This window comes from Typopeltis vanoorti, chromosome 6, assembly GCF_054136105.1.
Source record: "Typopeltis vanoorti isolate ZY-2024b chromosome 6, IOZ_Tvanoo_1.0, whole genome shotgun sequence".
NCBI classification, from domain to species: Eukaryota; Metazoa; Arthropoda; class Arachnida; order Uropygi; family Thelyphonidae; genus Typopeltis; species Typopeltis vanoorti.
Genome location: NC_143554.1, coordinates 56,371,734 through 56,395,609, shown reverse-complemented (window position 1 = coordinate 56,395,609; position 23,876 = coordinate 56,371,734). Strand labels below are relative to the sequence as shown.

General features: G+C 34.2%; 1 protein-coding gene across 4 annotated transcripts in view; it reads left to right on the top strand.

Moving 5' to 3' along the window:
• Positions 1 to 23,876, top strand: part of pdm3 (POU-domain protein pdm3) — a 442,629-nt gene that overhangs the window by 83,501 nt on the left and 335,252 nt on the right. For all 4 annotated transcript variants that reach the window (XR_016548447.1, XR_016548448.1, XM_090394167.1 and 1 more), the window contains 2 exons: positions 3,145 to 3,236; positions 11,106 to 11,234. The gene's annotated coding sequence lies outside the window, so the exon portion shown is untranslated. The remainder of the gene's footprint in view (positions 1 to 3,144; positions 3,237 to 11,105; positions 11,235 to 23,876) is intronic.

Here is a 23,876-nt window from a genome sequence, read left to right as displayed (position 1 = left end):
TTCTAGTCTGCGTTATTACTTTCCTTAACCAACATGATGCTGGAGAATCAACGTATAAACCTAAACACAAGTCACATTATCACAGTGGAATTTAATATGCATAAAACGTGTTATCCACATTAAACACTGAAACAAATAACTGATGTTTCTTCTTTCCATGGAAGGAAGAAATATGCATCAGAATTAGTGGTAATTGTGACTTGGATGGTGAAAAAAGGAATGTTAATAGCGATTTGAGTTGTGGGAGATAAAGGATAAATAGCATTGTTGGGAAAGTAGTTAATGTGTTGCCCAGATATGATAGTAGTTAGTAAGAAGGAGAGCAGAGATAATGAATAGAAAAATGGCTGAGTATGTGAGGCAAAAGGTATTCAGTTTGTGAATCTATGAAGTAAATTTGAAGGGAAGTTGAAATATTTTAAGGTTGATGAATTGCATTTGAATGGGTTTGATGTTGGACATTTAGAGAAATTGTTGCTTGGTGAGAGAGCACAGAATCAAGATTAATTTAGTAACTAAGTATCAGAGAGAAAGATATCGTGAAGCAGGTTGTGGAAGGACAAGAGAAAGGTGGATTCAAGATTGAAGATGTGATTATGGAAGAACATATGATGGAATACATAAAGGTGGAGATCAGAAGGATATGGATGAAAATCAAGAGTCAAGATCAGGGAAACAGGAGTGGTAAGGCTGGAGAGAGAGAGAGAGAGAGAGAGAGAGAGAGAGCGAAAGGAGGGAGGAGTAATAGAAGCTGGAGTAGGGAGTGATTCTGTTTGTTGGATGGCCTCAAAACTCATTAAGCAAATTGGTTAGGCATCTAAAAAAAAGAAGAGATTTTAATTATAGAAGTGTGGATGGCAATGAAGAGATAGTGTATGGTTGCAAGAAACATGAATTTATTTAATTTCTGGAAACAGCTCAAGGTTTTCAAATGTCTGATTTGATGATATCCTCTCAGGATGTTTTTGCTAATTAAATAACATTGCTGCCTGCTGGTTGGCAAGTGTTTGGTACTGGTTTGGGAAGTGATGAAATAGGAAAAGTTATTGTCAAAGAGGGATATATAAGGTGGGTGATTATGAGATGCTCCATAAGCAACTATCATCAGTATGTTGGATTGATTTGCTGTGTAGAAAAGGTGTTGACAGAGCATGGAAACTGATAAGTCAATATTTGACAAAAGCAATACATAACTGCATACAGTTAAGTGAATAAATAGAGTAGGAATGAAATGGATGAACAATAAAATCAGGAAGCACTGTTGGAAAAGAAGTTATTGAGAAGGTATAAGATAAGACATTCTGCAGCAATCAGATGCATGAGGGAGAGGGGTATAAATTGCAGGCTAGATTAGAAAGGTGACAAGCATGATAAAGAAAGAAATGGTATATAGTATGAAAGGCCAATGATGACTCAAGGAAATTCTTTTGCTATGTAGCACTCCAGAGGAAGAATAATTATGGCAGGGTAACACTGGTGGACTGGTATTGTAGCAGCAATCATTGCAAATGATAAAAGAGGATTTATTTAATGAACACTTTATCAATATATATCATACTAATTTAAATAATGTTGTGCAACATGTAGAAAGGAGGCAAATATTAGGAAAATTAGAGGTTGAAGGCATATCACCACATATATTTAAGGAATGTGCAAAAGAATTATTTATGCCCTTGACCTGGTTATTGAATGAAAATATCTTGCAGTGAGAAGGATTCCTAAGGAGTGGAAAGATGGCAAAATAGTACCACTCCATAGTCATGATTCTAGGATGGAAGTTTTGAATTTGAGATCAGCTTGTATATCTGTAATTGTGTTAGGGTATTGGAGAGGTTGGTTAGGAAGGTTACAAGATTGGGTTGATGGATATATATATATATATATATACACAATTCTTTATGATAATCAGCACGGGCTTATAAAGAGTAGGTCTTGTTTTGTGATTTACTTGAATTTATGATATGCAGCAACAAATGTGTTGGAGATGGGAGATTCATATACATTAATATTCTCGGACTTTTCTGAAGCATCTAATAAATTATCTCATAATAGATTACAAGTTGCAGAGGATAGGAATGGATTATTATCCATTCCCATCCTCTGCAGACTAGATAGGTTGGATGGATTGGAGATTAGCTCTCTGAATGGTAGAGCAGTATCTCAAAAAAAAAAAAGAAGGGATTGACTGGGGATCTTTAGTGTTTGCTGATGGTGCAAAGTTGGAGAGAATTATAAGGATCTCTGCTGATGTCGGTTCCTTTCAGGAAGATTTGAGTGGATTTTAGCTCGTTTAGATGAATGGAATTTTAGTTTTAACAGTAATAAGTGCAAGGCATTGCATTTTGGAGTACAGAGATATAAGAATTTGAATCCCACCATAGGCATGGTTGTTTGTGATTGTCTTTAGACAGAGAAACGTCATTGCCCAGTGTGAGACCACCTCCCCACTTATTGGAGGTCTGAAGTGGTTTGAAAAAGTTCCATATTAAGTTTCTAGAGCATGATTTCCAGATTATGTAAAAAAGAAATTAAAAATAAATATATACTTGATAAAAATTAGAAAAAAAAATATTCGTAGCCCATCCCAGGTACAAAATGTACTACTATGGTTTGCAAATAACTTTTCATTAAAAAAAAAAAAACTGAGATTTTATTGGATTTATATAAGGTATGAATTATAAAAAAAGTAGAAGGTAAGAGGGAATTAACAAGAGCCATCCCTGGAAGCTGTGTAAAAGTTATAGTGACGAAGTGACAGGAGTAGATTTTTATATGAAGAATTACTGATGAATGGAATGCATTGCCAGAATGTGTTGTGAATGCAGGGAATGTTAACGATTTTAAAGTTCTAAAATGAACCTTAAGTTTATTTTATTGCTGATTCCTTGGAGCTGACATGATGATAATAATAATAATGGTATTCTTGAAATAAGAACCCAGGTATGGCTTTTTTCCTTAGCATTATTTATTACCTGTTCTGCAATTTCCTCTTAATATTTATGCTAATTCTGTTTTAGCATGCTCTGAATATAATTTCTCTTTCTTCCACGTGACAGTTAGCATGTACCTACTTTTGAAATTTATGCTGTTTTGTGATAAGGACTTTAACTTTCCGATTTAATAGTATGTTTGTTTACTACATAGTTGCTTACTTCTTTGGACAGAAGAAAAACATGTATAAGCTGGAAGTTGACTACTGAGGATCATAGGATCTGATTTTACTTAATTTAAAGAAGGTGTGTATATAATTTCTTTTAGAAACTTCACTGAATTTTAATCAACCACAGTAAAACATTTTCTTAATAGTTAACAAAAAATTACATTCATGCTTTTATCCGTGTTATATTACATTCTGTGAAAGGACACTATTAGTCCTATTTCTCTAAGCACTGATCAAGTATGCTCTAAATAATGCTGCATATTGACGTCAGCTGCTCTGAATATAATTTCAACTAGCAGGAGTTGTTATTGTACTTGTTCGCCAAGTATAAACAAAACATTCTTGTTAGTTCTAGCAAGTTTGATTTTATTCATGACATTGTTTCCATTCTAAGAGTAATGACTTTACCATGAGTTGTTCTCACACATGCACTGGAACATTTGTTTCAGTCCTAAACTGAGATCTTTTCAATGAGTGAAAATTCCCAAAGCTTATGTAAGCTTACTAAGCAGTTCAAACCATTATCAAATATGTAAGAAATAAAAAGATGTATTGCCAGTATTTTGGATAAGAACAAGATTTTAAAAAATTTAATTTTGCATGGTATGGAAATTCAAAGTGACAAGAATTATATCCATCTTTGAATCAGTACATCTATAATTTAGAATTATTATATCAAGCAGAAATATATTTTCATTTTATAAAGTTCATTGGTTATGTATGATTTTTGCTTTCTATATATGTGAGTATCTAATCCAGTAGCCTGAGATATTGTAATTTCTTTACATTTTTCATTTAGCCACTTGTCTTTACCTTCCTGCATTCATTTTTTATAATTTTACTAAGTATTCCATACTGGTGTGTACTTTTCTTTCATTCATAAGTTCTAATATTGATTCTGTCATCCAGGGTTTTTTCTTATTGTATTTACTTTTTGGAATAATCTTGTTAGCTGTCTCATATGTTGCACTTTTAAAATTTGACCATCTGTTTTCAATTTCCTCTATGTTTCAAAGCATATCGTCTTCTGTTTTATATCCTACATGATCTAATCTCTTCCTAATTTCTGAGTTATATGCCATTATATTGTCAGGTATATTCAGAGCTGTCAAGTTAAGTCTTTCAGAATGATTGTTTTTAGAAATGTTTTTAAGTTTAATTTTTGAAGTACACACAATAGGGTTATGGTCTGAACCTATATCAGCACCTGAGTATGTTTTAATGTTGGTTATATTATTTTTGTATCTATTATTTATCATTACGAAATCTATTTGGTTTCTTATAGAGTTATCTGGGTTTGTCCAAGTATATAGTCTGTGCTTTGGATGTTGAAAGAAAGTATTCATTATATGCAAGTTGTTTTGAATGCAGAATTGTATCAATCTCTCGTCTCTTTCATTTCTTTTGCCCAATCGAAATTTTCCAACAACTAGATTTTCTTCCCTTTCTCTAACCTTTGCATTCAAGTCACTATCACTATGAATATCTCATTTGATTTTACATATTCTATAGATTTTTGCAAGTTATTATTATAGTAAATCTACTACTTCATTGGAGCGGGCATAAACCTGGATAATTATGATGTTAAAAGGCTTTGCAGCTAATTTAATAAGCATCATCCTTTTATTTATGGACCACAGCCCCATTACATATTTAAAGATGTCTTTCTTAATCATGAAACCCATTCCCTAAAATAATAATCATCATTATTATTATTTTTATATTTCTTAATCTACATTTTCTTAGAGTGACTATTCTTGTTGGTGAAATATTCTGATTGCATTTATCTCTCTCTCACACACACACACACACAAAAAAAAAAAGGATGCATGATGAAAAAATACTATTCATTCCTGTAATAACTTAACATAACAAGCACAAAGAAACTCTCAGTCTTTTATGCAATGAAGAAGTTTTATTTAAAACAATGACCTCATTTATTTATACACTGGTGTCCAAAAACCTAAGGATGAGCAAACACTAATTCTTAATATTATATTACAACAACAAATTCAGACAAATCAGCTTGTGGCAATTTGTATAACTGACAATTTCAATAGAAAGCGGGTTTCCACATTCAAATTTTCAAATTGCATGCAAAGGGGTAGCACTTAGCACTTAACAGAATAAAAGACAAAAGGCTGCACTAAGTGAACTGTGTTCGAAGGAAGCTCTTTTTGTGAAGGAACAAGGTCGTAACAAACTTGGATGTCTTGCAATGACTCAAAGATGTCATCTAGATGATTTCACCTGGGGAAGAATTAATGAAAAGCTTGAAGAAGGCTGCAGAATTACTGATATTGCCAGAGAGTTTGGAATTAAATTTAAACTAAAAAGCAAATGGCACAAGGAGATCAAATTAGTCAGTATGCAGAAGATGAGAATTTTACATACATGGGAGCAATTTTGTAGATACTGAAGGAGGAATTGACAGGGATATAATGCAAAGATTGACAACAGCTAATACTGCTTTCAGAAAATTAAATAATACATGGAAATCATCAAAATGTCATAATAAAAACAAAATAAAGATATTTGATAGTAATGTTAAAGCAGTATTATTATATGGATCAGAGGCATGGAAACTGATTCAAAAACAGGAAGCTAATTAAATATTTTTCAAATAACATAAAATATAATATTTTGACCTCAATATATAACAAACAATGACTTTATATAAGCAGACTGGCAAAAAAAAAAAAAAGTATCACTGATGAAATTAAAAATCCCAAGTGGAAATGGATTAGATACACACTTGGAATGGACAGCAGAGGGATTCATAGAGTGGCACTGACATGGATCCCAGAAGGATTATGGAAAAGAAGAAGGCCTAAATTAACTTGTCAGAGAATGACAGAAAAGGAAAGAAGAATAGTTGGCTGGTTGGCAGAGTTGGAAACAAGTTGAAATGGTAGCTCAAGACAGAGGTATCTGGAAAAAACAGATCTGAGACTTAATTATTTACTATTTACTTATTCTCTTCATGGGTCATGGCATGAAGAGGATAAGTACTAGTATAAAAAGAGTACTACATTTAAAAGAAAAACATACAAAAGTTTTTAAAAAAAATAAAAATTGATCAATCTTTCAGATGCGAATTACAGAGTGAAATATACAAATATTCTTAAAGGAAAAGTGAAAGAGCTTGAAACATAAAACAAAGTTTAGAAATCCAGTTGGCAAGATATGAAAAAACATTCATCGATTAATCCAAAGAAACGTGATGAAGTTCACTGCAAAGACAGAAAAACAGAATTCATAATGCTAAACATAATTTCAAAATGCCACCCAGATGCAAAAAAGGTAAATCTAAGGAAATGATTGTCTTGGTTAGCACAAATGATTTGAGAGGTAAGAAATATTGTACAAGGAAGGATGTAAAGTAGTTGTTAGAAGAGGCAAAACTGAAGAGCGAGATGAAGATTGTAAGTCTCCTACCACGCTATGATAGAGGCGAACTGAGGAGGCTAATAAGTCTATATGTGCAGAAAGAATGATGTAGGATTTGTGGATCTGTGGTCTATATTTGATGGAAAGAAGGATTTATATAATGCTTCTAGTATTCTTTTACACAAGCATAAGCAAATAGACCTTTGTATCTTTGGGTCTAGTTTAATAATTTCATATTATGGGATTCTGAGGCAATTGATGTGAACTCAACAGCCTCTCTATACAAATTAAAGATGCCAAGATATTTCACATGCAAACAAAGTTTGCATGTGAAATATCTTTATGACTTTGCTTGGATAAAGGATTAAAACAAATATATACTTTATAATCCAGCAGGAAAACTTCCTACAACTATCGATGATATGGAAAATTTAATAATAGCGTGATGCACTATTTTACTACTTTATATAGAAAATATATGATTTCTGAATTGATTTAACCTGGTCTGGTTCCCACTGATGAGACCTAAATAAAGGTGAAATCTGATCTGGGTAATGGCTCTTCCCATATGTTTTTGCATTATGGGACTCAGACAACAGATGGGAAGTTAACAGCCTCTATAAACAAGTAGACTAGTCATGAAGATATATCACATGCAAGCTTTTTTTCTCCTTACATTTGGGTAAATGATTAAAATAAGAATATAATTTCTTGTCAAGTTTAATATACTTCTTCATCCAGTGGTATAACTTTCTACAAAATATCCTGGAGGAAAATGTAGTCATAAGAATGTTTCAGTATTGGAGGTAGAAACGACTTTCAAAATTCTGTAATGTGAATAGGCAATGGAGTAAATGATATTTACCAAAAATCCTTAAATGCAGAGGTATAAAATTTTACAGCAGTTACACTGCATAGTAAATTATGCAGGTGGAAATTTCCACCTGCATAATTCCACCACCTGCTTCATTCCTACTCTATTTATTCACTTAACTGTATGCAGTTATGTATTGCTTTTGTCAAATATTGACTTATCAGTTTCCATGCTCTGTCAACACCTTTTCTACACAGCAAATCAATCCAACATACTGATGATAGTTGCTTATGGAGCATCTCATAATCACCCACCTTATATATCCCTCTTTGACAATAACTTTTCCTATTTCATCACTTCCCAAACCAGTACCAAACACTTGCCAACCAGCAGGCAGCAATGTTATTTAATTAGCAAAAACATCCTGAGAGGATATCATCAAATCAGACATTTGAAAACCTTGAGCTGTTTCCAGAAATTAAATAAATTCATGTTTCTTGCAACCATACACTATCTCTTCATTGCCATCCACACTTCTATAATTAAAATCTCTTCTTTTTTTAGATGCCTAACCAATTTGCTTAATGAGTTTTGAGGCCATCCAACAAACAGAATCACTCCCTACTCCAGCTTCTATTACTCCTCCCTCCTTTTTCTCTCTCTCTCTCTCTCCAGCCTTACCACTCCTGTTTCCCTGATCCTGACTCTTGATTTTCATCCATATCCATCTGATCTCCACCTTTATGTATTCCATCATATGTTCTTCCATAATCACATCTTCAATCTTGAATCCACCTTTCTCTTGTCCTTCCACAACCTGCTTCACAATATCTTTCTCTCTATATTATCACCTTTACTGTATAATATATATAGTGAACAAGTTTTTAAAGATATTTCAGAATTGTGAAGGGGATAAAAGTCGGGGGTAGGAACTTCAACAACTTCAGGTATGCAGATGACACAGTCCTTATAGCAGAATCTGAAGATGACCTGCAAAACTGATCTGCAAAATCTGAAATTTATAACAGAAGCATAGACATGGGATTAATTATTAACGTAAAGAAAACAAAGTGAATGATTATATCAAAAGAACTAATAAATAAAAAATTAAATATAACTGTTAACAAAAAGAAAATTGAACAGGTTCAGTCTTTTATATATTTGGGACAAATGTTTACAGATGGAGGAAATACGCTAACCAGCCAAAAGGCTGCGGGTTCAAATCCCACCGTGGGCATGGATGTTTGTGATTGTCTTTGGAAATACTAGTGGTGGTAGGTGGTGTTGGTTTAGTTGCAGTTAGTTGGTGGATTGAGTTGCAGAGACAGAGTTGTAGAGCAGGTGCCCTCCCTCGATGAGTCTTTGGACTCCCTGGAGGTATCTAATAATAATAATAATAATTCCCTTAAAAAAATAAAAAGAAGAATAGAGATAGCAAGAAAAGCCTTTATTGATATGAAACTGTTCTAACATCGAGAAACATTAACATAGACACAAGAAAAAGATTAATAAAATGCTATATCTGGTCAAGTCTTCTCTACAACAATGAAACATGGACTCTAAATAAAGCAGAGAAAAAATTAGAAGTTTTCGAAATGTGGACTATCAGAAGAATATTGAAAATATCATGGACAGAGAAAATGATGTTATAAAGAAAGCAAAAATGAAAAGAACATTAATGAAAATAATGTTCATTAAAGAATGAAAACAAATATTTTGGACATCTAACTAGACACGAAGGCATTCAGAAATTAATATGAGAAGGGAAACTGGATGGAAAAAAAGAGGGAGAGGTAGACCCAGGGGAATGTAGTATGCCATGTGATACAGGCTAACATGAAAATTGAGTTAGACAAACTGCAGGCACTCAGTATACTGAAAATATCAGTGTGAATATAATAGTGGAAGTAGTTGGCACATCAGCTAATATGCTACAAGAATGTGCTGGAGAATTGACAGTGTCTCTAACAAAGCTGTTTAATTTAAGTCTCAGTTCTGGTAAGGTTTCAAGGGAGTGGAAAGAGGATAAGATAGTTCCGTTATATAAGGTGGCTCCAAGACAAAAGTAGTAAATGACAGACTAATAACTATGTCAGGAGTGGTGGTTCAAGTATTGGAAAAGATTGTCAAATGTTAAATTCAGGAATGGATGGATTGGAATTTGATACTCTATGGCATGCAGCATGGTTTGTTAAAGTTAGGTCCTGTATTGGTATTATTTACATTTTATAATAAAGTAACAGTGGAATTGGATAAAGGAAATGGCTACACCATGATGATAGTGGATGACTTTGCAGTGTCATTTGACAGTACTGCATGGAAAACTGTTACAAGTTAAAGCAAATAGGATTGGATATGAAACTGATAGTATCAATTGGGGAGGTTGTTGACAGACAGACAACTGAGATTTATGGTGGGGTGGATTCAAGGAAATAAGGGTGATTAATGGTCTGCTTCAGATATCTGTACTAGTTCCACTACTCTATATTAATGATATAGAGAATGTGTTTTTAGGAGAGGGTGGAGGATATTCACTTATTTATTGACAATTCAAAACTAGGGAGATGTGATTTTTCAAGGCAGTGTGGGCAAAGAATAATGTGTTTGTTAATTTAATGTTGCAAAATGTAAGGTGTACTTCAGAATGAAAACATACGGGGGGGGCTGAAAAGTTCTGATAAACACGTAGAACAAAAATTATATTAAAGCAACTGATATAACCACAAGAAAGAACATATCTTAAAACACTTTAACCTCTATGTTTCATTAAATTGTAAGAATTTGTTCTTTTTCTTTTAAGATATATAAGAAGATATGCCAGACATGTCAATTCCTTCATGGTGATTATCACAACTTTTCAACACACCCTTGTACATTCTTTATATCAAAAGGATGGTACTGGATTGCATGAAATTGACATTGCTAGGGATTTAAAAATGATGGTGGACAGAGTTGAAGTGCAAAGGGCATATTGCAGAAGTTGCCAAAAAAGCTCAAAGGATGAATGACCTAGATGGTGAAGAACTTATTGGCAAGTAAAAAGAGAGGTTATCAAGGCTATAATTCTGTCACATCTTGACTACTGTCCACAGTTGTAGTCACCAGGATTTCTCTAGGATCAGGAGGTGAGGCAAGAGATAAGTGACCAAGCTGGGTTGCACAGTATACAGTTGTTGACAGATATGTAAGTTCTATAAGATTGACACAAAACAAATTTTTCAATATGTTACAAATAGAAAGAAAGCTAGAAGTCACTTATGGTATGTAAGAGCATGGTTAATAAGGATGTACAAACCAGATTTTTTTGCTTGAAGAGTGGTGGTGGTGGTGTGGATTAAATGACGACAAACAGTTGTGATTGCTTTGCCAGTGGATGAGTGTAAAGAGATGTGTGATAGGTGTGAATTGTGTGTGATTAACCATTGTGTGAATAATGGTTAGTGTAGGTTTCCCACAATGAGTCTTCTGATTCCATGGGGATACCCATGTAATAGGAGTAATAATAATAATAATAACTTAAGTCTTGTTGGCCAGAAGTTACAATCCATAATCATTTAAACCTGTCTGCTAATATGCTTCAGTAATATTGTTAAATAAAAGTTATCTTTTAAATTTTAAATATTCTAACCAAATCGGTTTTCTGCCTTATTTTAATTATCAGATGTTTTTGATACTGTCTTGTTCTTTTATGCTATTCTCGATGAACTAATATAAAATAAATTTTTTTTATCCTTTTTTTAGGAAAATGAAAATGAACAGATGTTGTACAGAGAAAATAAGCAGAAATTGTGTGTTTCTTGAAAAAAAAATTCCATTATATTTATTCCTTTTGATGGCAATATGTCTGTGGATTATATAAAAGTGTAACAGGTGAGTATTGGCAATACTATGTATTTCTAAATACATATAGAAATTTTTCAGTGATACACTATATAATTCAGAGGACCTGGTCAAAAGGTCGATATAGAGGAATCTTACTCTATAGAGGAATTAACCACACCAGACAAACTATTTCATAAAAAAAGGTGTTTATTAACTGGTTTATATTTCACTGAATTTCAAATCAGCATATTTAGAGAACAAACCAGCATGTATATACACAACAATTAGTATGTGAAACAATTCAAATTATAATACACAAAAGATCTAAAGTCCTAATTTGGCACCCTAATGTAGTCCAACCCTCACCTTCCCATGGTGCACTTTGTTGGGGATCTACTTGAATACTGAATGAACGAGGATGGGCTGGCAATTTGGGATTTAGCCGACCAAATTGTATTCTTATTGGTTAAACCAATATAAAAAATGATGATACAACATACAAAATTTCATACCGGCTGGGGCGTCGCCCCGTTAAAAAAGATCCCGTTGTTTTCGGCAGGGACAAAGGGCGAACAGCAAAAAGTCAGCTACTGGAACAAATCTGAAAACACACCCCAAGTCAACATCACCAGAGTTAAAGATCCGTACTATCAGCATAAGAAGCCTGAATGGCAAAGAAATGGAGCTAGATGAGGAATTAGATAAGTACCAGATCGTCATAATAGGGATGACTGAAACAAAAAAGACAAAACTGGTGAGATCTTTCTGAGCAATAAATATAAAATATTATATTCAGGCAATGACAATCAAGGAAAAGGAGTACCCATAGTATTCAACACAAAATATGAGGGTCATCTTCTTGAATAGCAGGCAGTGTCAAGTAGAGTGATTTGGGCAAATATCAGAATGGGGAACTGGACAATGAAACTTATTTGTGCCTATGGTCCCACAGAAGGTTCTACTAAGGTAGAAGTGGAGGAATTTTTTGAGGCTATAGAGAAAGCTACTGAAACAATGAAAAAGGAAAAGTTGATCCTTGTTGGGGATCTAATTAGCAGAGTAGGAAGTGATTGTCAGACATACAAAAATGTTTTGGGAAAATTTGGAGAAAAGAGCAAAGCCAATAATAATGGCAAATACATGTTGGATTTCTGTTCAGGACATGGACTGGTTATTACTAATACCATGTTCCAACATAAAAATGTGCACAAATTCACATGGAGAGAAGAGGCAAAGAATAAGAAAAGTCTCATTGACTATGTTATTGTTGATAGTGCTGTTTTCTCCCTGGTGCAGGACAACAGAGTGTACAGAGAATTTGAAATTGGAAGTGATCACTATTTAGTCTTGAGCAGGATAAAATTGAATTTCATATTGAAAAGAATGACATGTAAGAAAGTTTTAAAGTGAATAAAAGTTGAGCAGCTCTCAGATGGGAACTGTAGACTAAAATACACAAAGATTATTGAAGGAAAAATGAAAGAGTTTGAGAACAGGAACCAAACCTTGGAGATTCAGTTCCAAGCCTTGAAGAAATCCCATGATTGATTCAGCTAGAGAGCCATGTAGTGAAGTTGTCTGCAAAGATAGAAAAATTAGAACTCCATGGTGGACACAGGAAGTTAAAGAGGCAGTGAAGGAAAAGAAGAAAGCATATCAAAAGTTCCTGGCAAATAAGTCAGTTTGTGCTCTTAGAGAATACAGAGACAAATGTAAGAAAGCTAAACAGTGTGTAAAACTAGCTAAACAAAAGTCATGGGAGGACTTTGGCAAGAACATAGAAAATAAATATCAAGAAGTGGCAAAATATTCTGGAGGTTGTTGAAGAAGCTTAGAAATGGAGGAAAGTGTGATGTAAAAGGAGTTAGAGATGATAAAGGTGAAATGAAAATGGATGAAAAAGATATCCTTGAAGTATGGAGTAATTACTTTGAAAATTTGCTAAATGAAACAAGCAGTGATGACAGCACAATGGTAAAAAACAACCAGGCATGCAGTCAGGAATACATATCCATACTTGAAGTAGAAAAAGCCATCAAAGGCTTGAAATGTGGAAAGGCAGCAGGAGTAGATGATATTCGACCAGAAATGCTGAAGTATGGTGGTATAAGAGTCTTACAGTGGCTGCACTGCATAGTTCAGAATGCCTGGACAGAGGGACGAATTCCCGATGATTGGAGTAGAGCTCTCATAGTACCCGTATATAAAAAGGGAAATAAAACTGCATGTGAGAATTAGAGAGGTATTTCCCTACTGAGTGTTCCTGGCAAGATCTATGCAAGTGTACTTGAGAAACAGTTGAGAAGAATCGTGGAAGAAAAGCTTGGTGAAGAACAAGCTGATTCAGGCCAAATACAGGCTGTCAGAATCAGATCTTCACTTTACGACAAATAGTCGAGAAAGCATGGGAATATAACAAAGATCTGTATTTAAGTTTTGTCGATCTGGAAAAGGCATATGACAAGGTGCCAAGAGAGAAGCTATTCAATATGCTGCAGTTATATGGTGTCAATGGGGCATTATATCAAGCAATACTTAGTCTTTATTTGAGTTGTAAGTCAGCAGTTAGAATTGAAGGAAGTACAGGAAGATGGTTTATTGTTAAATCTGGTGTGAGACAAGGATGTACATTATCCCCTCTGTTATTCATTATCTATATGGATCACATTATGAAGGAAAGTGGTATTAAACATGATATCAAAATTGGAAATGTTAATGTCAGCTCTTTGCTTTATACGGATGATGTTATACTTCTAAATAAATCTGCTGCAAGTCTGCAAGATTCCCTGACTAAATTGAATAACTGTTGTAATAGATATGGTATGAAGGTCAGCAATAAAAAGACAAAGACAATTAAAATAGGTAGAACTGTATTGTGAATGGAGAAACCTGTGGAACAAGTAAAACATTTGCTATTTTGGCATGATTTTTACTGAAGATGGTAAATTAAATATAGAAAAAGACAACAGAATCAGCAAAGCTGGTATGGTGGGAAGTCGATTGAATAAATTCATATGGAATAAGAGAGAAATTAGTCGGAACACTAAATTAGCTGTATACAAGACAGTGTTCAAACCAGTTTTAACTTATGGATCTGAGAGCTGGGTCAGAAGTAAAACACTTGACCAAAGACTAGAGACCGCAGATATGAGAGTCCTGAGAAAGATTAGAGGCGTGAACAGATGGCATGAATGGCAATATCATATTAAAAACGAGAATATTAGGAAAGAACTTGACATTGTCAGCATCCAGGAATGCATTAGCAGAGCTAATATCAGGTGATGTTAATGTCAGCTCCTGGTCACTTAATGGGCGAGGAAAATTTAGCAGAACAAGTGTTCTCTGCCAAGTTGGCAGGAAAACGACCCAGAGGAAGACCAGGATATAGGTGCATTGATACAGTACAAAGTGCCTTAGACGATAGAAATATAAGATCTGGTAATGTTGGAGTCTTGACAAGTAACAGACTCATTTGGAGGAAAATTATAGATAGGAAGTTAGTAATGATGTATATTTTTCATGTAGTACTATCATATCCTGTACACCCCTTGATGTACAAGATATGATAGTATGGCAGGATTTTGATGATGATTACGTATTGCAGAAACCAAACATCTGTGCGAAAGTGGGGGGAGTGATTTGGTAAGAGATGGGTCATTAATAAGTCTAATTTCTCTCCTCTGTATTGAGTGAAGCATTTTGAGGGAGCTTTTAGGGACTCCATCCGATATGCGAGAGCAGTATTTGATAGCTAGGCGGATTTGTCATTTGTATAATGCTAACAGCTGTTAAGAGGTGAAGTAATGTCTTGAGCAAAAGAGAAATCCTAGTTTTTTAGAAGCTGAGGATGCAATGGTTGTGATGTGTTTATGCCAGGAGAGATTTGATGTGAAGTAATTTCAAGAAGAGAGAGATCTCAAACTGTCTGGAAATTTGGATATTGTCAAAAAGGATACTGGGAAAAGATGTTTTTTTTTTTATGGGAAATAGGACAGAACTGGGTTTTATTAGCATCGAAATTGATGAGGTTATCCAAACCCTATTGTAGGATGGCTTGGAGATCGGAATTGAGACTGATGCTTGATGTTCTGTAGGTTGAGGTGAGTTGTGTAGGGATTGATATATAACAGGAAGAGGGTTGTTGAGAGGACAGAACCTTGTGGAACTCCAGCATTAATTGAATGGTGAGAGGATAGGGAACCATCCACCATCACATACAGTTGCATCCAGACATAAAGCTGGCAATCCAACTACAGAAGTCCTTGGTCAGACCGAATGATGGTAGTTTCTTTAGTGAGCCTTTGTGCCAGACCTTGTCAAAGGCTTTGGAGATATCAAGTGCATCCACTTGAGATTTGCTAAACATTTCAGAGATAGGTGACATATGTGAGCAGATCTCCTGTTGATCGCCAGCGACAAAATCCATACTGGCGGTCATTTATTATGTGAGTGTCTTCAAGGTAGTGTAGGAGTTGGGAATTGATGATTTTTTTCATTACTTTTGACAGGACTGAGGTAAACAAATGGGGCAGTAGTTGGACGGCAGTGACTTGTCACCCTTCTTGGGAATGGACTGAATATAGGCCAATTTCCAGTTTGTGGGATAGATTCTAGTGAAGTAAGAGAGTATATATAGGTGACATATGATAGGAGTCAGTTCTGCTGCGCAAAATTTTAGGACAATTTGTGGAATGCCGCCAGCACCAGGAAACTTTTTTATGTCTAATTTGGTCAGTATTTTTCTGATCTTATCCTGGCAAAAGGATATAGAGGGCATTGTATGTTGAGTGTCTGGAATGGTTGGAGGGACATTTACCATCATCAATTATGCATGCATTAGAAGCAAAGTGTGAAGCCAGAAGATTTTCATTTTCTGTGGGTGATGATGCACTAGAGCCATCTGGGTATGATAAATGTGAGAGAGAATAGTTGGGCAGAAGTTACAGCCAATTGCTTTGGCGAGGGACCAAAAGGCTCGGCTGCCGTTTGGACAGGCTGCTAGTTTCCTGCTTTTTGCTCTTTCTAACTCTGTTTTGGAAGCATTGATTTTTTTTTGATCTAATTCGGGCTTCAGTATAAGCTCTAAAAGAGGATGAGATTCTTGATTTGAGCCAGTTATGGTATGTCTGGTGTTTCATCTCGTACAGCCTTGGCACATCTTTTGGAGAATTCTCATCAGTTAGGGAATGTTAGATTTAGTTATGGAATGGCAGTTCAGAGAATTGTGTGGAATGTGTTTCCATGCTAGTGAGGATTACTTTGGTAATAAGTTTTGTGCATATGTTTGGGTTGGAAGGCCGGAAGCAATAGTCCAACCATGGGAATGTGGCATAGAAGTTGTGTAGGCTGTCCCACTTGGCACTGTTATAATGCCAAACTATTGTATGGGAGTGTCTGTGTAAATGTTGTTGCATGGGAGGAGATTGTGGTCAGAATTAACCAGGGGCTCACTATTGTCACTGTGTATTTGAAAGAGTCATTGGTGAGGAAGAGGTCTAGGGCATTTGGGGAGTGGTTCAGGTATTCTGGTTGGCATCTGAACAAGTTGTGTAAGGTCGTTAGTGACGGCAAATGATTCAATATCTCTGTCTGCAAGATCTGTATAACTGGAGGAGGAAAGCCAGCTGTTGTTGTAAACATTAAAATCTCCTAAGATGATAATTTCACTGTTAGGAAAGTGGGACTGGAGAAAATCAGTTTTTAAGGAAAGGAAGTTAAAGAGCTCAGAGTGGTTAGTTGCGTTGGGGGGGAGCAATAAAGACAACAAATGAATTTGATTGAATGGGGGGAAGGGATATTTTCAAACAAAGAAGAACAAAGTTGGATGATTCTAGGTCTCTCTCTGGCAAGGTATGTCAGAGTGGATGTATGTGCAGACACCACCCTTGGGACGAAAGTTGTTAAACAGTGAATAGTTTGGAAGGTTGAGATGTATAGTGCTGGGAGGGGGAGGTGTGATTTGAGTTTCTGCCAGAAAGAGTAGGTGGGGTTTGGTGGACTGAAGGTGGTAGTGGACACTATTAAGGTTGGCATTTCAAAGTGTTTCATGTAAAAGTTTGCTAAAGGGGAGAGAGAGGGAGGGAACTCATTGCAGTGCCATTAATCTGTTTGTAGATTCTTTCTCCTCATATAAACTAACCAGCATACATAGTAAATTTGAATAATTCATAGATATCATTCTTTATTAAATCAAGAGTTAGTGGTACTTGAAAAGAGATTGTGAAATAAGATCTCAGAGAAGAACAAGCTTTGTTCAGGCCAAATAGAGGTTGTCAAGGTTCAACAAAATATAAGCCAGTTAATAAACTTTTTTTTTTTAATATAAAATAGTTTGTCTGGTGTGGTTAATACCATTAAAATAAGTTATGAATAATGTTCAACACATAAGCTTGTCTGTTAGATTAATTACAAAGAAATTTCACTACTGAGTGTTCTAGGTAAGATTTATGCAAACATACTTGAAAAATGATTGAGAAAGATTGTGAAAGAAGAATCTGGAGGAGAACAAATTGGGTTCAGGCCAAATACAGGTTGTCAGGATCAGATTTTCACTTTACGACAAATAGTTGAGAAATCATGGGAATATGACAAGGATGTATACTTAAGTTTTTTAGATCTGGAAAAAGCATATGAAAAGTGCTCAGGGAAAAGCTTTTCAAAACATTCCAGTTATATAGGATAAATGGAACATTATCCCATATAACTGGAATGGGATACATAACATATATTTAAGTTGTCAATCAGCAGTAAGAATTGAAGAAAATATAGGAAGTTTCATGTAAAATGAGGTGTAAGACAATGATGCGCATTATCTCCAATCTTATTCATTATATATATGGATCACATTATGGAAGAAAGTGGCGTTAGGGACCTGATATTAAAATTGGAGATATCAAACTTAGCTCTTTGCTTTATGCAGATGATGCACTCTTAAACAGATCCAGTGCAAATCTCCAGGATAATCTAACTAAACTGAATAACAGATATAACAAATTTGGCATGAAAATCAACAATAAAAAGACCAAAACTATGAAAATAAGCAGCAGCATAGATAACTTCAGCTGCATTCTCAGTGGAGGGAGAGCCTATAGAACAAGTGAAATATTTCAGCTATGTAGCCACAGTTTTTAGTGAAGATGGCAAATTAAATCTGGAAAAAAACCAAAGAATGGAATTTTTTGGTTTATTTCCAGATTTAATTTTATGGAATAAGAGAAAAATTAGCCAAAACATCAAATTAACAGTATAAAAGGTAGTGTTAAAACCAGTTTTAAGTTATGGATCTGAGAGTTGGGTTAGAAATAAAGCACTTGATCAAAGTTTATAGACCACAGATATGAGGATTCTGAGGAGAATTAGGGGAGTGAACCGATGGTATCAGTGCAGAATCATATTAAAAATGAAGATATTAGAAAGGAACTTGACATTGTTAGCATTCAAGAATGTGTAAGCAGAGGTAATCTAAGGTACTGAGGCCACTTAAATAGAATGGGTGAAGAGAGGTTAGCAAAACATTTGTTTGATACCAAGATGGCAGAAAAGCAACCTAGATGAAGACCAAGGTCTAGGTGGATTGATTTAGTCATAAGTGTTTCCTGATATGTACCTTCAACAAGATATACTACTATGACAGTACTACATGATTTAAGTTTACATTATTATTAATCTCTTATCCACAGTTTTCCTCCAGCTTAGTATGTTACTTGTCAGCACTCCAATATTGTCATATCTAACATTTCAGTCTTCTAAGGCACATCTGACTTAATCATCCCGCACAAATCTTGGTCTTCCTCTGGGTCTTTTTCAAACCATCTTGGCATCAAACGCCTGTTTTGCTAACCTTTCCTATTACCATTCTGTTTAAGCAACTATTCATGTTCCTGAATGAGAACAATGAAAAGTTTCTTCCTTGTATCTTCATTTTTAATATGATTCTGCCATTAATGTCGTGCAGTCATTCTCCTAATCTTTCTTATCATTCTCATATTTGTGATCTTTAATCTTTGATAAAATGTTTTTTTTTTTTTTTTTCCTAATTCAACTCTCAAATCCATAACTTAAAACTGGTTTTGAACACTACCTTGCATACTGCTAGTTTGGTGTTTTGGCTAACTGCTTCTTATTCCAAATAAATTGATTCAGCTGGCTCCGCACCTTATCCACTTTGCTTATTCTGTTGTCTATTTCCATATTTAATTGCTGTAATTCACTAAAAAATAGGGCCTAATTTACTGAAATTTTACTTGGGTTCCCCATGCAGGATGTAGTTGATGTTTTGGCTTATTTTCATTCTCTTTGTCTTTTTATTCATTTTCATTTGCAATTTGTTACATTTGTTATTCACTTTAGCATGAATTTTTGGAGACCAGCACCGGATGTGTTTAGGAGTACATCATCTGCATAAAGCAAAGAGTTTACTAAGTTTTACTTTTTCAATTCTAATATCAGGTTTAATTCCACTTTCTTTCATAATGCAATCCATATAGATGATGAATAAGAATTGAGATAGTGTGTGTGCATCCTTGTCTTACACCTGATTTTATATCAAACCATTTGCCTGTATTTCCTTCAGTTTTAACTGCTGACTTACAATTGAAATATAGACTACTCATATGCATGCTCTGTATAATATTATAATATTCCATTTATCACGTGTAATTGTAGTGTTTTGAAAACTTTGCTGGGCACCTTCTTGTATATCTTTTCCATATCTATTGAAACTTAAATACAGATTCTCTCTTTGGCCTGAACCCATCTTATTGTTATCAAGGTTTCTCTTCCACAATTTTTGTTAACCTCTTTCCAGGTATATTCGCATAAATCTTACTTAATAGAGAAATTCCTCTGTAATTCTTACATTCAGCTTTATATGGTATTTTATATGATTAGGTAGCCAAATGATACAAAATGTTAATTCTCTCAATTTTTAACTGGTTGTAGCTGCATCTAAATATTAATTTCATATTAATTTGATATGCTTACCTTTGTTACATAATGAAACACAAAAATAGATTTTATGTGTATATGCATCAGACACGCTAATTACCTGTTAGTTAATATTTTGAGTTTGGATTTTTAGATATGTTTCGCCTTATATGATGAAAACACAAAATTTTGGTTTTGTCTCATTTTATTTTTAAAATAGTGATTTGTTTAGTTAAAGTCTAATCCTGCAGTGTCACTTAACTTAGAAAACATTTTATTGTCTTTAATTACAATTAGTAGGTTATATGATGAAAATGCTAATAAATTTTCTGCATTGATTTATTTAAAAAGCAGTAACATTTTCATCATGTTGCCCTGCATGGTAAACAGTGCATTAGTTCTCTAGTAGATTTTCATTATGTCAGAGATGGAATGCATTGAAGCATCCCTCTGTACAAGTAAGACAAATGCTGTGCATGAAATGTACTAATAACTCTATATAAAATAATAATTCTGTCACTTTATAATATTGCACTGACTTAATCTGTAATAATACCATGTCATACTCTGTATCTTACTCCATTGTTAAAATTTTGGGTTCCTCTACACATTTTAAGAATTTTGTGTGTTGGTGGCAGGAGATTACCAATATGTGGTCTGTTATAATGTTTTTAAAACAACCACAATATATCATTTTCAGCAGCAGCAGCAGCAGTTTCCTGATATATATCCTCAAGTAATAATACCATGTCATACTCTGTATCTTACTTCATTGTTAAAATTTTGGGTTCCTCTACACATTTTAAGAATTTTGTGTGTTGGTGGCGGGAGATTACCAATATGTGGTCTGTTATAATGTTTTTAAAACAACAACAATATATCATTTTCAGCAGCAGTTTCCTGATATATATCCTCAAGTGGTGTTCAGCCTATTGTGACAGCACTACATGATTAATTTTATATTATTATTAATCTCCTATCAACAATTTTCCTCCAAATTGATCTGTTACTTGTCAGCACTCCAATATTGTCATATCTAACACTTCTTTCTTCTAAGGCAGTTCTGATGGTATTAATCCACCTATATCTTGGTCTTAAAACACCTGTGTGTTTTGCTAATCTTTCTTCCCCCATTCTATTTAAGTGACCATACCACCTTAGATTAGGCCTGCTCACACATTCTTGATTGCTAACAATCAAGTTCCTTCTTAATGTCTTAATTTTTAATATGATTATGCCATCTGTTTGGACCACTATTTTTTAAGAACTCTCATATCTGTGTCTCTAATCTTTGATCAGGAGCTTTATTTCTAATGATCCATAAGTTAACACTGTTTTGAACACTGCCTTGTATACTGCTTGCTTGGTGTTTTGACTAATTTCTCTCTCCTATCTATAGATTTATTCAGCTGGCTACCCACCATACCAGTTTTGCTTATTCTGTTATCAGTTTCCAGATATAACCAGCCATCTTCACTAAAAAACTGTCCCTAAATAGCTGAAATATTTTACTTGTGAAGTTTTCTATTCTCCTGCCTATTTTCATAATTTTGGTCTTTTTATTGCTGATTTTCATGCCAAATTTGTTACAGCTGTTATTCAATTTAGTTAGAGAATCCAGGAGATTTGGATATGTTTAAGAGTACAACATATCTGCATAAAGTAAACAGCTAAATTTGATATCTCCAATTCTAATATCAGTTTAATGCTGCTTTCTTTCACAGTGTGATTCATATAGATGATGAATAAGAGTGGAGAAAATGTATATCCCTTATCTTACACCTCATTTTACATCAAACTATCTTCCTATATTTCCTTCCATTCTTACTGCTGACTGACAACTTAAATATATAGGGTATGTGTTGCTCTGTTTTATTAAAACAGAGTTTTAATATGGGAGAAATGTTCCATTTATCCCATATAACTGGAATGCTTTGAAAAGCTTTACCCTGGGCACTTTGTCATATGCCTTTTCCAGATCATCTGCAAAACTTAAGTACAGATCCTTGTCATACTCCAATGATTTCTCAACTGTTTGTTGTAAAGTGAAAATCTGATCCTTACAACCCTCTATTTGGCCTGAATCCATCTTATTCTGCTCCTAATATCTCTGTCACAATTTTTCTCCGCCTCTTTTCAAATATACTTGCATAAATTTTACCTGGAACACTTGGTAACGAAATTTGTAATTCTCGCATTCTGTTTTATTTCCTTTTTATAGATGGTAACATGAGAACTCTTCTCCAAAACATCTGGAATTTGACCTTCTGATTTGGCCTTCTGAATTATGCAGTGTAACCACTGCAAAACTTTTATAGCTCTTATATTTGAAATTTTCCAGTCGAATATCATCTACTCCAGTTGCTTTTCCACATTTCAAGTTTTTGATGGCTTTTTCTACCTTAAGTATTGATATGTACTCCTTTTTGCTTGGAAATTTTCTACTACAGTTCTTTAATGGCTTATTTCATTTAACAGTCTTTCAAATTAATTTCTCCAGGCATCTAGCATATCCATATCTTCAGTTTTCATTTTACCTTTATCATCTTCGATTCCTTTTACAGTACTCTTTCCTCCATGTCTAAACTTTTTCAATAGCCTCCAAAATAATTTGCTATATCTCTGATATTTACCTTCCATATACTTGCCAGCCTTCCAGGACTTTAGCTACTTTCACACATAGCTTAGCTGTTTTGCATTTTTCTCTGTAGTCAGTGCTGACTTATTTGCTAGGAACTTTTGGTATGTTTTTCTTCTTTTTTTCAGGACTGCTTTTTTAACTTCTTGTGTCTTCCATGGCATTCTTATTTTTCTATCTTTGCAGATAACTTCACACATGCTTTTCCTGCTGAATTTATCAATGCTTTCTTCATAGTATGCCACCGAGACTTCAAGGTTTGGTTTTTATTTTGAACTGTTTCCTTCTTTCTTCAGTAATGTTTGTATAGTTAAGTCTACAGTTTACCTGTAACAACAGCCCAACTTTAATTCTTTTTAAAACTTTTTTACATACTGTCCTTTTCTCACTATTCAGTTTTTATCCTACTTAAAACTAGGTAGTCACTTTCCGTTTCACATCCTTTGTACATTCTTGTATCCTGAACCAACATGAAGATATAACTATCAACAATAACGTAGTCAATGAGGCTTTTTGTATTTCTTGTGTCTTCTTTCCATGTGAACTTGTGCACATCTTTATCTTGGAACATTCTATTAGTAATGACTAGTTCATATGCTGAGCAGAAATCCAGCAGATACTTACCATTATTACTATCCTTGCCCTTTTCTTCAAATTTCTTCTCCATTTTCTTCATGTTAACTGCTTGCTCGAGTGACTTGAAAAAGTCTTCTACTTCTTCCTTAGGAATCTTTTTGTGGGATCACAGGTCCAAATAAGTTTCATTGTCCATTGACCCATTTTTGCTGTCACATATTTGCCATGAAATTAAGGGGGAAAAAAACAATTAGCAAGAAAATATTATATTAAGCAGGAATGTTGAAAAACATCAGCTGTATCCTGCATTGAGAACCTAAAAAACAAATAAAACATTTCAACTCTTTAGACACATTGTTTATTGTACATGGCAAATTAAATATGAAAATGGATATAACAGAATAATCAAAGCTCTTATATTGAGGAATCAAGCAAATAAATTTATTTGGAATAAAAGTGACATCAGTCAAAATAGTCAGAATGCTAGTGTTCAAACCAGCTTCAACTTATGAAGAGATTGGTTAGAAATGAAACAGTAGATCAAAGACTAG